At 38.8% G+C, this 18149-nt stretch overlaps 1 protein-coding gene across 1 annotated transcript in view; it reads right to left on the bottom strand.

Moving 5' to 3' along the window:
• SPATA16 (spermatogenesis associated 16) overlaps positions 1 to 18149 on the bottom strand; it is a 320380-nt gene that overhangs the window by 271366 nt on the left and 30865 nt on the right. The window lies entirely within an intron of this gene.

Raw genomic sequence — 18149 nt, forward strand, 5'->3', positions numbered from 1 at the left:
AGGCGTTCTACACCTGTAACCCTCGGCGGAGCGCGACCCTGTCCTGTGGGATCACCATGAGTCGGAATGAACTGAATGACAGTGAGTTTCATACAATTGTTTTCCTGCAAGATTGAAGTGTGTCATGATGGTGTTGAAAGTCATCAGTTAGATGTGATTCGTATGACAGAAGGAAGCAGCGCCCAGTAATGCGCAAACCTCAAAATCAGTGGTAGGTTTGAGTCCATGGAGGCGCCCTGTTGCTCCATCTCCTGGCTCGTTTTGACCTACCCGATGCCCTTCTCCTGATAACATGTTCAAAGAATGAGACAGTGTCACCACCCTCACTTCTCAGGAATATCTGACTGTCCTTTCTCCAAGCCAAACAGGCTTGCTTATTTTCCAGCAGTCCCCAGTACTTTGCATATTTTCCCTCAACATCATAGCTATAAATTCTTTTCCTGCCATCTTTGACCATGTTCAGTTTTCACATGTATCTATGGCCACTGGAAGGCCATGGCTTGACCCAGTTGCACTGCACGTTAGTTCTCAAAGGACCATCTGAAAGCCTTTCCAGAGGTCTTATGGAGCAGATCCGCCCACGGCAGTCTGGCCTTTGAGTTCCTGACTAGCGCTTCCACAGTCATTGTGGATTGTGGACCCGAGGAAATGAAATCCTTTGCAGCTGTAATCCCTTCTCCTTTTATCCTTATGCTGTCTGTGCGTCTAGTTATGTGGATTTTTGTTTTCTTTGCACTGAATTGTAATCCATCCTGTAGGTTGTAGCCTTTGCTCTTCCTCAGTAAGTGATTCTGGTTCTCTTGACTCACTCTAGAATTCCCACTCTTCTCACTGTTATCCGTCACTTCTTATGATCCATGTTGTTCAATGCATTCACATGGTCAATAAAACACAAATCTTACTGATATTCTATGATTGGGGCCAAGTTTCATCTGTTACCAGCATTACCTTTTGTTTGTTTTTAATTTAGCATTTAAAATATTTATTTTCTAAACCATTTCATTGACATATAAGTCACATATGTAAATATTTGGGTGAAGTGCATCAAAAGAGTTGTGCGATCCTTGCTACAGTCAATCTGGAACATTTCCTCGATTCTTGTATTAACCGTTATTAGCATCTCCTGTTCCCCCAACCTCCGCTGGTGGAACCCCAAGGAACCATTGGTCTAGATGCTATTCCTAGAGGTCTACCCATTCTGGATTTTATATAAAGAAAACCATACTCTAAAAGGCAAAAGAAGAAGAAAAACCCAAAAAACAACAATGAAATAAAACAGAAAACTCTCATTCCAAAAGGAAGTAAAAATAAAAACTCAAATTTAAAACTGGGTCAAAAGGGAAAATATGGTAAGATGTTAAATTGAAAACGAACTGCATCTGCAGTGATTCACTTTCCATGTCCTTTCTAAAGAAATTTAATCCACAGGGGGTCCCTGCAAATGAACTTTGGACTTTCATTGTCATCCTTAGCCTTCTGCAAAGTGTTCAGAATCTATGCTGTCATACAACTCCCTCCTCTGATCTTGATTTTTACCATTTGAAATCCTTGAATAACATGGCTGATGTGCTACTTCCATGTGCACTGAGCTGGCATCTCACTTAGATGTCTGTTTGGTTAAGGCAAGTCTTTAAGACTTCAGATATTGTTCTTTCTGATAGTGGGTCTCCATCTGATTAATTCACTTATATTTTCAATCATCATTTCACGAAGGCAAGGACAGAGAAGAGCCATGTCGTAAGAATGAATGTTTTTAGATTAGGGTTTATGATTAAGTGTAGCTCACAATCCATTATATAATATCCCTGGCCTTCCTTAGAAGCAGCATTGTCATATTCTTGAAAAATAACAAGTTCAGCAGAGTCTATTGAAACTTTGCAATTGTCATTAGGCTCATTTCTGGAGCCTTACTTCTTGATCACATGCTACCTCTTGAAATGGATAAATGTTGCCTTTTCATTTTACAATATCTCTGTCTATTCTTTCCGTCTTCTATAGATTCACTGGCATTGACATAGTCTTCCCATAAAGTCATACAACATTAAAATTTAAATTTAAGTTTTTTTTCCAGAAATTTTATCTTGAGATATGCTCAGCATGTTCTTTCCTTTGGTTTTCTAACTACCTATCTTTGCGCATTTCACTATAATATTTTACTTGGTCATCTTGAACCGACTTTCATAAGGTTCTTTCAGTTCTGTTACTTTACTATTTCTTTCATTTGTGTTAGCAAATTATCAAGATTCCGAGGTTTTCTTTTTACTTCCATTTTGGTCTTTCTTTCTTTCCTGTCTTTTTAATGACCCTCTACTCTCTTCTTGTATGACATTCTGTTTTTGTTTCTTTCTTTTATTTTTAATTTTTATTCATCATTTCATTGGGGAGGGCTCTTACAAATCTTATAACAATCCCTAATTGGAATCATATTGAGCACACTTGTACATATGTTGCCAGCATCATTTCCAACCTATTTTCTTTCTACTTGAGTCCTTGGTATCAGTTTTTTTTCCTCCCTTCCTCACCCTCCTACCCATCTGAATCCTTGATCAATTATATATTGTTATCGTTATTTTGTATCTTACACTGTCTGCAGTCTCCCTTCACCCACATTTCTATTATTTGTTTCCCTTAGGGGTGTGGGGAGCAGTTATATATCAGTTCCCCCTCTCTCCCCTTTCCCTTCCCACCTTCCCTTTGTTTCTTTTAAAAGTTAGGTTTATTGAAACATAATTTACTTACATAAAATTCACTATACTCAAATGGATACTTTAATGATTTTGAACAATACAGTGAAGATCGAAGACAGCTACTATTAGCAAGAAGGCATTTGCTTTTCCCTGGGTACAGTTCAGTCTTGCCCTTTCCCCGTCCCCATCAACCCCTGAGAAGACATCTGTCTTTATACTTTTATCTCTTTAAAAATGCCGAATAAGTAAAATTTGTACAATATTCTTGATGTCATCCTCCAAGTCATCTGGTCATTGGTTACTAGTGTTTGATGAGTCAAATCTTTTATGAGCTGATTTCTAAATTCAGGTGGGATGCACTCGAAGCCATATGGTGGCTCTTATGGGCTTGCTAGAATTTTCTTCAGCTTTCAGGTTAATTTAATTTACCTATGGGCAATTCTCAAATGAAGGTATTTATAATGAAATTTTTGAAACATTCTGTCATGCAGTTTCTAGCTTTGTTTCTCTCAGCAAGGCCACGTTTTCCAACTAGAGAGCCCGTATGGCACAATGGTTACTTGTTGGGCTGCCTATCAAAAATTCAGCAGTTCAAACCTACCAGCTGCTCCATGGGAGTGGCGAGACACTGTAAAGAGACCCTGTAAAGAGTTACAGTCTCAGAAAACCCCGGGGGCAGTTCTCTGTCCTATAGGGTGGCTATCAGACAGAGTCCCCTCATTGGCAGTGAGTCTGGGGAGAGAAGCCACAGCCCGGGTTGTGTAATGGAGTATGTGCTGGGCGACTAACTACAGGGTCAGCAATTCAGTCAGAAAGCCATTCCACAGGAGGAAGAGGCAGCGCTGTGCTCCCATAAAGACCCACAGCCTGTGGCACCCAGAAGGGCAGTTCTTCTCTCTCCTATAGGGTCCCTATACATTAGAATCACCACGGTGGCAATGAATGTTTTTATCCTTCTTTTTGTTTTCAACTTTCACATCCCAATCACCAGTAATTATCAATGGAGCTTCGTTGCGTTTTTGATCAGCTCCTTTAGACTGAAGATGTTGGTAGAATTCTTCCATTTCTTCAACACTGGCTTTAGTAGTTGGTGTATGAATTTGAATAATAGTTATATTACTGGACTGCTTTGTAGGCATGTAGATAGTCTATCACAGACAGCATTGCATGCCAAGATAAATCTTAAATGTTCTTTTTGATGGTAAATATGATGCTATTCTTCTTGAATATGTCATTCCTGGAACAGTCAGCCATATGATTTCAAATTCAAAATGGCTAATATCTGTCTGTTTCAGCTCACTAACACCTGTTGGTCTCCACGAGGTCCATTATCCAATTTTCTTAGACTTATACTCTGATCATTCCACATTTCTGTTATAAATGGATGTTTGCAGCTGTGTCCCCTCTGTGAGTTGTGTCTTAACAGCAGGTGAAGGTCCCCAAAGCTTTGCTCCATCCACAGCATGAAGATGGACTCTCTGTGGAGGGTGCCAATTGTCCCCAGTTGCATTTCGAACGCCTTCTGATGCATGGGTCTCAACTTCAGCACCAGATCAAACAGTGTTATGCTGCTAATCATAGGGTTAGCAGTGGTTCGTGTCTCAGAATTGGATTGCTTCTTTCTTCTTCCTGATCTGTTCTTAATCTGGAAGCTCCACTTAAACGGCTTCATTTTAAGACCTTGCTGATATTAGAAAACAGCTTCCAGCATCACAGCAACACACAAGCTACCACAATACAACAATGTGACAGATGAATGGATACTTCAGGAGACATTTAAATTTTCAACTATTGCCTAAATATATTTTAAGAACTGCCCATCAGTTAAAAATATGAGCAACTGAACACTAGAATAAAAATCAATTGCTTTTGGACAGCAATCTATTATACTATATCCTTCAACTTCAAATAAATGACAGTGCATACTTTGAAAATAGTATTATGGGTTCTGTTCTGGAACTTTCTGTTGTATGCCTTTATAACACCTTGAACTATTGGTGATGCTGTCATAGGATTAGCCTAAGTTCTCAGAAAAATTGATTTTAGAAACTTCACATAGAGTGAAGTACTAGATTTGCAGCGCCTTTAATTTTAAAACTAGTAAGTGTAATAAATCACTTGAGATGTTTTCCATCTATTGGGGCTATGTATCTTAATACAATTCTCAGTATGAGAAAAATCAGATGTGGGATTTACAGGAAAACTGAAATATCGAGCTGTAGTTATTTTACCGAAAGTAGTTGATCCAGCTTTAAGACTCGCTTCTTCTTCAGACATTGTTTTACACACACACGATGGGTTGCTCCTTCCCTGGTTACCGTATGTTCCGGTCCAACTGAGCCACAAGTTCAAGTTAGTCTTAAAATACTTCACACTCTGCAATGGTTATAAGAGACGACAACACATGGCTAAACATCTTTCCGGTCCTGACAGTCTTCATCGAGTTGTATTTATGGATTATGAGTTCAGTCAAAACCATGTCTTTGGCTTAAATATGATCATGCAAGTGATCTCTGTACATCGTGCTTTCATTTTTACTTTTCACATTCAAGTTGCTACAGTTATTAAGTCTGTCCCTAGCGAACTCAGAAGGAAATGATTTTTTAATCAACTAGTTTATGAACAGAACAATAAACAGAGCCAATTGATGGAGACTACATCAGCCCTTCCGTTTGCAATTTTCACTATTAGCTTTGCAGTCTAGAAATATTCAGGCTATCGAACTTTGCTTGCTTACTACCCAGACATTTTTAATCCAGTTTTTCCAATGGTTCAATGGTATGTTGTTAACAGTTACGTGGTCTGCTTTTGACCCGATAATTTACATCATTAGAAGAAAAAATATTTTACAAATCGGGATCTGCGTTTCTGTTTCTTTTAGGGTGTGCAGATGCCATAATTACAGATTCTAAAATAGTTTCACTCCCTACACAGTTCTTTTTTAAAAAATCTTTTTATTGGGGCTCATAAGGCTCTTATCACAGTCTGTACATACATCAGTTGAGCAAAGCACCCATATACATTCGTTGCACTCGTCATTCTCATAATTCACCTTCCACTTGTGTTCCTGGAATCAGCTCGGTTTCCCCTTTTCCCCCCCGTCCCCCTCCCTCCCCAATCCCACCCCTGGTCCCTTGATAGTTTATAAATAATTATTATATCTTATCTTACACTCCCCGGCGTCTCCCCTCACCCGCCTCCCCATTGCCCATCTCCCAGAGAGGAGGTTTCACACAGATCTCCGTGATCGGTTCTCCCTTTCTACACCCCCTTCCCTCCTGGTGTCACCACTCCCACCGCTGGTGTTGAGGGGTTCGTCTTTCCTAGATTCCCTGTGCCTCCAGATCCCCACTGCACCGCTGTACATCCTCTGGTATAACCAGATCCGCAAGGCAAGGTAGAATTGGGGTCATGATGACTGGGAGGGAAGGAAGCGTTCAGGAACTAGAGGAAGGTTTTTAGTTTCATCATTGTTGCTACACTGAACCCTGAGTTCTTTTTTTTTTAACCACATCATATGATGGATTCAGATTTTGGAATACATTAAACTTAAACATGAGCACCAGCAGTATGAATACTATAATTTGTACCTGTTAAGCTTGAGTATTCAACAGAAGAGGACTCATCTGACTTATTAAACTTTAAAAATTAAAAAAATTTTGAATATTGTTTAGGAATTCACAATTCTTTTTCTTTATATCTTCTGATTTTGCACATCACGTAGTTGTTGTCATTTCATTTTATCTTGGTATAACACTTTTCCACTTTTATTTATTGGGTTATATTTCTTTTCATTCTAAAAATATTAATTTTTCCCCAACAGTTCCACTGGCACATAGTTTATATATCATACAATTCAAGTGTTCAATCATTAAGTCATATCAAGGAGAATTGTACAATCACCACCACATCAATTTTAGGACACAATCCCTCATGGTTAAATCACCTATTGGTGCTACTTTAGCAAAAAACAAAACAAAACTGGGTAATGGAGAATAAACGAAACTCGCAAAACTAGTAAAATTTACAAAATAATATTTACATTCCAATTTGTGTATTAACATGAAATTTATGTTTGAAAATTGATAAATTTAAAAAAATATCTGGAACACCCAATTTTGTTAAGGTCTTGATACCATGAAAATAAAAAATACTTAGGGCTCATTTCACTTGTTTGTCCTATGAAGGTTGTTGGTATGTTCTTTGCAAGTCTCCATGAGTATCTTTGTCTTGAAATAATACTTAGAAACCTGTGCTCCCTTTCAGTCCTTTGATGATATGACTTTCTAGTTCACTGAACTACTGGTGATACCCAACGGGGCTGAGAGTGGTCACTGAGAGCATGACATCAATACAAAAACAAACTCGTCTGGCAATGAATTTGATTAACTTTTTGCAAGAAAAGACCAGACACATTGCAAGTCACTTTGTTATTGCACAAGTAGCACATTCTAATGTGGCTAACAAGAGAGAGCTAAGTTTAAGTTATTTCTGATGTTCCCCCCCAAAAGAAAACATAACTCTTTTCATATACAAAATGTATAAAATGTGCATTTTATTTATTTTTGGAATTATTCAATTCTCAGATTCAGTGATATGTGCATAATTGGTCTAACCATAACACTACATCTCAATGAGCTATTTTTCAAGTCAAAAATATCACTTTCATATTTTAATTATCGAGATATTAATTTATTTCTTCAAGAAATTATTCAATTTCGTTAGGAAATACAGCAATATTTTGATAAAACATAAATGGAGTGTTCTGATAAATGCCTTTTTCTTTCTTGGAAGTCTGATTCTGAAATACACTCATTGTTGCTAACCAGGAACATATTTTGAACAATAAATATTGAATTGTGTCCTCTTAATGACTAATAAATCCTCCCTTATTAACATATCCAGAGTAATATCAAACACCATGTTCTGTATTATGATAATAAAAAACAAAGCCCATTTGATATTTAAGTGGAAACTTTTTGATATTATGCACTGCCATTGAGTTCGTTCCAACTCATAGTGACCTTTAGGACAGAGGAGGACTGCTCCTTAGGATTTCCAAAATGTTCGGGAGCTGCCGACCTCCTCTTTCTCATCTGGAACTGCTGGTGGGTTTGAAGCGTCAACCTTAAGGTTAACAACCCATCGTCTAACCCACAGTGCCACCAAAGTACCTTATTAAATAAATGTTAGATAAGTATTAATATTGGGTACTTGCTATGTTGCTGCTGCAGTTGTTAGGAGCCGTGGAACTGGTCTGACTCACAGCAGCCCTCCCTACAACAGCGCGGAACACAGCCTGGTCCTGTGCCACCTTCACAGTCATTCTTGTTTGAGCCCATTGTTTCAGCCGCTGTGCCAATCTCTTCTGTTGAGGGCCTTCCTGCTTCTCACTGCCCCTTCCACAAGCATCGTGTCCTCCTCCAGGGATCGGTCTCTCCTGAAAACATGTCCAAAGTAGGTGAGATGAAGTCTCACCATGCTTGCCTCTAAGTAGCACTCTGGCTGTACCTCTTCTAACAGAAGTTTGTCCTTTTGCAGCTCATGGTGGCATAGTGGTTATGCGTTGGGCTGCTAACGGCAAGGTAGGCAGTTCAAACCCACCAGCCACTCTTCGGGGAAAAAAAGACAAGGCTTTCTACTGCCACAAAAGTTACAGTCTCAGAAATCCCCAGGAGGAGTTCAACTCTGTCTTATAGGCCACTTTGAGTTGGAATCAACTCAATTGCCATGAATTTTTGCTCTGTTAGTATTACATTAAATTATTACCCATGTTAATATAATATTAAATGTATGCCAGATTGTGTATGCCAAACATATTTTAAAGCTATACATATGTTTATTCACCAAAAATAGGACATAATTCTGAACATAAATGTTGTACAGTTAAAAAGTAACCTGATTGGGTTCATTGAAATGGCAGTCTTAATTGAATTCCCTTGGTTTGAGAGTCATTTTAGACCGAGTTTCCATTGGCTGTTTAGCAGGAAGTGTCCCAAAGAATATTCTTGTGTATTCTTTGCATAATGGCCAAGAACATCTCAGGCCCCACTGACTGGACATGCTGCCAGACCTATTATCTATTAGTATAACCTATCTTTGTCCAGTAATCATGTATATTGGGCCCAGTTGCATATTGAGTGATTAAAGAGGCTACCTCTACTTCTTGTTATGAGAAATCGTATACCCCAAGAGATCCACAGAGATAAAACTTTCAGTGACATGCGAGGGGGCTGTAGGAAACAGGTCAAAGAAATTGTTGCAGTGGTAGGGTGCTTATAATGTAAACAACTTTTCCCAAGGCACCACCATGGCCTGTGTGACTTTTATTTCCAGTTGATACATTTTTATACACCCTAGTTTACTGGCTCTCAACCTTCCTCATGCCGCGACCCTTTCATTCGGTGCCTCATGTTGTAGTGATCCCCAACCATAAATCTATTTCTGTTGCTACTTCATCACTGTTATTTTGCTACTGTGATGAATTGTCATGTAAACGTCTGATATGCAGGATGTATTTTTATTGTTACAAGTTGAACATAATTAAAGCATAGTGATTAATCACAAAACAATGTCATTCTATATTGTGAAATATTTATTTCTAATGACAAATCAATGAACTTTTGTCTTGAAGCATGGTGTAGCATTAATCGACCCCTGTGAAAGGGTCCTTCGATGCCTCCCCAAAGGGGTCGTGACCCGCAGGTTGAGAACCACTGCTCTAGTTGACAGATGTAGTGTTTTGCCACTTTCTTTACAGTGAGGTGCCTGCTCTTTGTGTTCCTGTATCCTTGGCATCTGTGCGTCTTTACCATGGACAGTAGGTCCTCCTGTTTTCTAATGTCCTAAATGTATGTTTATTTTGCTTTTTGTCTAGTCTGTTCCTGTCCTCTGGATAGTATGTATCGACAGTATGGGATGGACTCAGGTTTCTGATCATCATTCTTAAATAGCTTCCACTGAACTGCTGCAGCGTTTGACCGTCACGGAAAGCAACTGCACTGCATCATGCGTCTCTTCAACTAAGTGCTTCTTTAGTGAGTCTATTCAAAGGAATAAATCCTGAAATAGCATAGGCCAATGGTGTGGGGAAAGTAGGTGTTATACCTTAGGTTTCTATAACCATCAATGAGGACAAAAATTATGAGTGACAAGCTTGTCATCACTACATATGATAAGTATAACCTAATTGGCTTCTGAGCAACTTTGTGCTATGCATAAAGACGGTCACCTCTTCTTTGATTTGGAATCTTCATGATGGCTGTAGAAAGTATTATGTGAGTTTTAGTGTTGGTGGAATGATTCACAATCAGAGAGTCTATTTTGACTCATAGCAACTGGATAAAGGATTTCTGGGGCTATAAATCTGTATGGCAGTAGATAATATCACCGTTCAGCTGAGAAGCAGGTGGTGGGTTTGAGTCACCAACCTTAGAGTCAGCAGTGCCATGCTGACCCAATAGCTGCACTAATGCTCCTGAGGAACATTGACTATCCCATGAACTGACAGCGAACAAACAAATGTGTGTTAACATAAGTACAATCAGATTTCCCCTTAGAAGTAAAGATGGCTAGATTCCACCTCACATGGATATGGTCATGTCCGGAAAGACCAACACCTGGAAAAAGACATTATGATTGGTAAAGCAGAGGGTTAATGAAAAAGAGGAATATGCTCAGATAGAGGGTTTGACCCAGTGGCTGCAACAATGGGCTAAAAACAAGCAAACAGTTGTGAGGATGGTGCAAAACCGGAGATGATTTTATTCTTTTGTGTATAATCTGTCGTACTGACTGAAAGAGTGATCCTCAGTATGTTCATTGACTTCACGAAATCCCTGTTTCCTCTTCTATTACACGGGGCGAGGATGACCCCCTCTTTTTCCTTTGTTGCAAAGATTGAGGATGTGTCATAGAAACTGCTAGGATACACTTACCATATCAAAATGCTAAATGAAGCACGCAAGCAACTAAGGAAATCAAAGTTAAAAACAAACATCTAAGACTTTAAATAAGAATCACTTTGGAATGATTTTAGAGAAGAAAAGTTTTCTTCTTCTTGTTTACCTCTTAGAGATAAACAATGCATAACATATCATTTAAAATCTCCCTCCGTATCTATCATCTTTCCATAGTTTGTCAGATGCTTTATGTTACAGGAATACTGAGGTTGTTATTTTTCAAAGCCCTGCACTACTCTTCTTCTGAGGCTATCACGGAGACGAGTCAGTTGTGTATTATGTTTAACTGAGCCATTACAGGCAGTCCTCATAGCCCTTCTTCTGGAGTAAACGTGTAGTAGGAAAATTCACATTATTTGCCTTTTTGAAATCATGGCTTATACCAGAGATTAATTAAAACATAACACTTTCAACAAAATGGAACATGAAAAAATTCATTCAAATTAATAGAACAGTTTTACCACATGCTACCTATAAAAGACATTCTTAATGAATATTCCAGGTGAGATCTATCTTGAGCTAGCTATTAACCTTTAGCATACATGTATTTATTTTATTTCTAAGGATTTTCAGGAGAAATGACGCCACCGGGTTTGGTGCATTGAAAACAACACCCAAATCTAACATGTTACAATCTCAAATCATAAACAATTCCTGAATGGCCAAAGTAGTCCTTATGCAGTTTACTGTCTTCCAGTATAAAAGAAATAATGCTTTTAAACAAAAGTTTTACTTCTAATAAAGAGCTTTCTGATTTTTATGGACTGCGGATATTTTTTTTCTTAAATGTGATTGCTTAACGACTATCCCATTTCTTAAAAATATGAGCACGCACTTCACTTTCAATACATTTACCTCAAACTGTACAGAATGGGAATTCAGGTCAGTCCAGGCTCTATTAAAGGATGGTAATTGGGTTCTAATGCAAGTTTATAGCTGAACACAAATTAAAAATGGAAATCATTGTTCTTGCTCTGGGGAGAAGTAGCACAATCATACGGGAAAAACTTATTTGCATTAAAGGGACTCTTCACACTTATTTTACTTTAAAACTATGGATCCCTCCTGTTTAGGGGGAGAAAGGAGACCCCATATTATTAAGTCTTAAAGGAGACAAAGACAAACCATGCAGATGATGGAGGGCATCTGCGCTAGATCATAGTGACCACGATGGCGAAGGATTCACAGAAACATGACCACTTAAATATGTCACGGAGAACTCACAAGAATGATTGGAGGCAAATCAATTCATCACAGTTGAAGCCAGAATTGCAGAAACAGGAAGGAAACCATGATTGAGGTGTCTACATTATTGATGAGGAGAAAAGCTTACAAGATTGGTTCAGGACCCACCAACCAAGGTCTTCAAGGTCCGAGACATCACGATGTGACCTTAGTACTCCAAGGACCATCAAGAGGAACACTCAGCTAAATCCCTGAGCGGGAGGCTGCTCCTCCCTGGGCGGATTAGCAATAATCTACTTCACACTCTGGAGGACGCAAAGTTTTTGTTTTTATCACTAGTCAATTGTCCAAAAGAGCTCCATGGAGGTGAAGTCTATGTGGAGACTCAAAAACAGAATTAGGGCCCCTACTATAAACTGAAGAGTTCTTAGTTCTCAGAATTCGATCTCTTTATATATTATTTTTTACCCAACAGTTTTATTGGCATGTAATTCACATAACATACCATTCAATAGTTTGATCACACCAAGAAGAGTAGTACAGTCATTATTGCAGTCTGTCGTGGAACATTCCTGTACACATCATTATTAGTTCCCTGTTCATTCCCAACCTCCCCTGCTATCCCCTGAAGGAACCATTAAATAAGAACTGTCCCCACAGATTTACCTATCCTGGATTTCATATGCAGAAAACTTTATAATACAACAAACAAACAAATAAAAATTCAACAAGAATAACAAAGTAAAACATAATAAAAGCCCCAGTTGAAAAGAAAGCAGATAATATTAAAAACTAGAACAAATTTAAACAGATCATAAGGAAGATCAAGTGATAGAGTGCTAAATGTTAACTTAAGCTCATTAGCAACAATCCATTTTCCAATGCGTTCTGCATGTTGGTGAGGCGGTTCACTTGCCTGGTCCTTGTTCAGAGGGGATTCACCAGGGACTTAATCCATGTGTATTTCCCACTTTAAAAAACAGAAACAGCTTTAAAATGGACCAAAGGGGAGATATCAACTAATATTGTTAACATAAGATTTATTTTTAAGTGAAAAAATTAAGTGGTAGAAAAATATTATATAATATTGTTTTTATTTAGTTGAAATATAAATAATTGTTACCCAACTTGGGGGCGGAGATGAATTAGGTGGCTGGAAGATAGAGTTGGAATGGAAATCTTCTAATTTCGCACTATGGGAATGCTATTGTCTTAGTTTCTTAGTGCTACTATAAGAAAAATAGCATGCATACATAGCTTTAATGAACAAAAAATTATTTTCTGAGCATAGGAGGCCAAAAGTCTAATGTCAGAATAGTGGGCTATAAGTTGGGCTGCTAACCACAAGATGAGCTGTTCAAAGCCAGTAGCTGCTCCATGGAAGAAAGATGAGGCTTCTGTTCTTGTAATGGAAACCCTTGGGGGCAATCCTACTCTGTTTTATAAGAGAACCATGAGTCAGGAATGACTTCACACCAGTGAGTGTGGATCTTGTTGTTTGTTGTTATCATTGGTTGTCTGGACTCTAGGGGAAGGCTCTCTGGAATAGGAGAGAAAATCCTTAACTCGGCTTTTCTTTTGAGATCAGCATTTACCATCTAGCTCCCTGCCCTTTGTGTTGGCTTGTCTCTGTGCCTAATCTCCTTCTTTTATATCTCAATAGTGAGTGGGTTTAAGACACACCCTGCCAAGCAATGTATCCATTAGCATAAAAAACAAATCTTCCTCAATTGGGATTGTATTCATCATTATAGGGGCTAGGATTCCAACACACAGTTAGGGGTGACATAATTCTATCCCAAACAATTCCCTATTTCAGAGAGTGAAAATGGTTAAAACAAAGCCAGTGGGTGGCACTGCACACCTCCTCCTTGTGGGAGGCATGCTCCACGGGGGGCGAGGTCATGGTTTACCCAGAGCATCTGCTGTGCTTGTTCTCATTCTGGGAATGCGCATTGGCAGAGGTCAATAACCTATCTCAGGCACCCGCACCCCTGTTCATCACAAAGCCTCTGGGATCCATATTCATCTTTTATCATTCTTCCCGTGACAGCCTAAAATAACCGGTGGCCATGCTAGCAACTGTGTGATTCCTTAAATGGACCTTTCCACATGTAAGATCATGTTCCCTGGGCCATCCCTTTGAGAAGCAGTGTGCCTAAATCAATCAGCCCACTAGCACTGCTTTAGACCTGCTTTAGAATGCACCCTCCGTGTTCAGGCCACTAGAGCCGAGAGAAATACACAGTGACTCAATTTTAAAGAGTCTGTGCAGACAACTCTCTGTGGGAACCAGACTGCTGACCAGGTCCCTCTTGTCAGCGAGGGCCTCCTATATCCTAAGTTGACACACGTGTCTGGTGTGAGAGAGTACTGTTTCACCTGCTTCTTTTGCTTAAGTGGCTGCTTGATGGCTGTGTTCATCACCCATAAAATGGTAGGATATTCAGTCATCGTAATCTGAGATTATTGTCATGTCTACATTATTTGAAATGAACCTGGCTATGTGTGTATGTGTGTGTGGTGGAGAGGGGGGTTGGAGGGTCCATCGGTGAGTAAATTGGTGGGATGTTTTTGTCAAATTATCGTAGAAACTTTGCGCGTTTTAGAAAGAAAGCTATAAGCAGGATGGGGGAAAAACTGTGGTTTCACAAATATGATTATTTAGAAGGAGGCTTTTAGAAAGATTGAAAAGCCTACTAATTTATCCCCATATATAGAAAGCCACATAAGTAGCACAGTTTTGAGACATACCCAAACAAATTGTAGGATTAGTTTACTGGCTCAAGGGCCTTAGGAACGTAGTTTTTTTTAAACATGCTTTTATTGGCAAAAAATTCACATATCGTACAATTTCCTTCTTTGATCATATTAAGAAGAGCTGTACAATCATCACCACAATCAATTTCAGAACATTTTCTTCTTATACTCATTGATGTTAGCTCTCAATCTCCCTTCAACCTCACTTGCTATGTCCCTAGGTAATTATTAATCCGGTTTCTATCTTTATAGATATACCTATACTGGATTTTATAAGAAATTATATAAAACATAAACAATTAGAGGGAATAAAACTGCAGCAACAACAAAAACAAGCAGAGAAACATCTCAATCAAAAAGAAAGCAGGAAATAGTTAAAACGGAAACGACTTTAAAATGGGTCAACAGGAGATGAAATGAGAGGATCTTATATTTTAGTCTAACTACATCTCTGTCGTAATGACCTTTACAGTTCTGTGTGTCTGACAGCAAAGCTATTCCATTCCCTCTACTGTGGCCAGACAGGACTCACTGGAAGCTCTCCTCACATGGGAACCCTGCCAGTGGATCCAGAGACTCTCATGTCATCCATTGCCTTCTACATACAGACCAGGTGCTCAGCATTTAAACTTTGATGCCATTCCTTCACATTTGGATTATATTATTTATAATTCTTGGACCACACAGGCTGGTGTGCTTCTCCCATGTGGACTTAGTTGAGGCCTCACTTAGACAGCTGCTTGTTTGAACGCAAGCCTTTAAGACCCTAGATCCTATGCTTTCTGATCGCCAGGCACCATCTGGTTTCCTCACCACGTTTGACTATGGCACCCCTAACTTCAGTGATTTCTTCCTGAGGCCGGGTATTGAGAAGGGCCGTACCTCAAGACTAATTGTTCATCGACTAGGACAAACCCCAAACCCATTCAGATAGCTGTGGTTCCGTTGTCTCTGGCTTGCCTTAGAAACATCATTATCATTTTATGAAGGCAATCATTATCAGTCCTCCCACTGGGGCATACGTTGATTCTACTGACAGTGCCATTAATCTAGGCAATGCTATGAAATTGGAGACATCGTTGAGAAAAGGAAATTTACATGGATAGACCTGCATTTCAGACCAAAATACATGAGTTGTTGACTTGTACAGATTAAACTCTCAAAGTGATTGGAGACTGTTTACATAATGACAATGAGTGATAAAGCAAAAACTCCATTAGTAATCATTCGCAGTCAGAATCATGCCTACTAGACTAATACATGTTCTAAGAAAACAAGGAGGACATTCAAATAGTACATACATAGTAGTCCTGGGTTACCATTTATTGGGTGCACTTGAAGCAAGAGAACCAAACCAAGGTCGAATGATCTGCTAATCCATAACCTTGGAATGGTAGTCATCTGCTTCTTGTCACACTAGGCATTTCAGCCGTAAATCCAAGGAAATATGTCATTTCCTTAAATCTGTTATAGGTGAGATGAAGTAAATTCCAGTTTCCTTAGTGGGGTTTCCACATTGAATCCTTCTGGTGTGACCTATCAAGGATGCTGTGAGCCTCAAACGGACAAAAGCTAAAGTCCAAGTGGTCTATAGAATACAGCCTGGTTCACAAGAGTTGGTTAGAAACTAGGTCAAGAATATGCAATTAGAACCTACTATAGAATGTATTTTCCCCTTAATTTCTATCTATGTATTGTTAAGTATTTTTGTTTTCCCTGATGGAAGTTGCTTCATCTGGTTTGCCAACAGAAATGTAATCACTTTCTCTGAAACATGCATCCCCTCCTCACTGATGATCCTGGCAATCACTCTTCTGATACAATTTTTCTAGCACCATTGGTTGAGGTTCTAGCAACTTATTTAAGATTTTTTTTGTCTTTTGTCAAAAATCAGCTGGCTCTAGGTGGATGCTTTCATTTCAAGATTTGCTATCTTGTTCCATTGGTCTATGTATCCATCATTTGACCAGTACCAGGCTGTTTTGACGACGACTGTGGCTGTGTAGTGGGTGTTGAGGACAGGTAGTGTGAGGCCTTCTACGTTTTTTGTGTTTTTGAGAAGTTCTCTGTTTATTTGGGGTCTTTTACCCCTCTCCGTATGAAGTTGGTAATTATTTTCCCCTTTCTTTAAGGAATGAAGTTTGGATTTGAATAGGAGCCCCATTGATTCCTTTTATGCAATACTGACATTTCCCCAATATTGTCTTCCTAACCATGAATACAACATATAGGTGTAGGTCTCTTAGCTTCTTGTAATACTGTTCTGTAATTTTCTTTGCTTCTTTGGTTAGGTTTATTCCTAAGTATTTAATCTATTATGTAGCTATTGTAAAGCCTTCTTTTTTATTGATTTCTTTTAGGGGTTCTCTTCTCTGGAATGTAGGATTTATGGATTTTTGCTTGTTAGTCTTGCATTATGTGACTTGGAAAATCCCTCCATTGTTCCCACAGTGTTTTTGCCGAGTCTTTGGGTTCCTTCTCTATAAAGACATACGATCCACAAACAGTGAGATTTTCACTTCTCCCCCACCCAATTATATGCCTTTGATCTCTTTCTGTCTAATGAGCCTGGCTAAGATTTCCAGCAAAATGTTGAATAAGAATGTTAAAAGGCATTATGCTTGTCCAGCTCCCATTTTCAGGGGAAACATTCTCAGTTTTTCCCTGTTGAATGTGCTGTTAGCCCTTGGTTTTTCTTATATGGCCTTTGTTTTATTGAGGGATTTCCCTTCTCTTCCAATTGTATTGAAATTTTTGTCTGAAATGAATGTTAGATATTGTAAAATGCTTATTCTCTGTCTTTTGATACGAGCAAGTGGGTCTTATGTTTTGCTTTGCTTCTGTGGTGGGTTACATTGATTGTTTTTTGAACATTGAACCAGCATGCATTCCTGATAGGACTCCCACTAGGTGGTGATGAACTCCATTTTGATTATTATTTTGGTAGGTTATTAGTTTCTATTGGTCATAATTTTGTTGGGAATGTCTGTGTTGTGTTCATGAGGAAGATCCGTGTCTAATTTTCTGTCTTGGTGGGTTCTTGTTTGGGTCTTAGCATCGGAGTTATTCTCACGTCGTAGAATGAGTTTTGGGATCTTACCGTCCCTTTCTCTATTCAGGAATAGTATTGGTGACAGCGCCTCCTTGAAGAATTGGTAGAATTCTCCTGGGAAGTCATCTGGTTCTGGGCTTTTCTAGGTTAGACGTTTCTTGATGATCTTCTCTATTTCTTATTTTGCTATGAGTCTGTTCAGATTTTCTACATTTGTCTGCTTTAATTTGGGCAGATGGTGTATTTCTAAGCATTTACCCATTTATTCTAAATTATCAAACTTGTTAGAGTACAGTCTTTTTTTTTTTCTTTTAATCATTTTATTGGGGGCTTGTACAACTCTTATCACAATCCATCCATCCATCCATCCATCCATCCATCCATCCATCCATCCATCCATCCATTAGTACCATCTTTCACAATTGTGTGTTACTACACTTTTTAATTTCATTGGGCTCTGTTGTGATGTTGCCCTTTTCAGTTTTAATTCTAGATATTCGTATC

This window comes from Tenrec ecaudatus, chromosome 8 (genome assembly GCF_050624435.1).
Source record: "Tenrec ecaudatus isolate mTenEca1 chromosome 8, mTenEca1.hap1, whole genome shotgun sequence".
Classification (NCBI taxonomy): domain Eukaryota; kingdom Metazoa; phylum Chordata; class Mammalia; order Afrosoricida; family Tenrecidae; genus Tenrec; species Tenrec ecaudatus.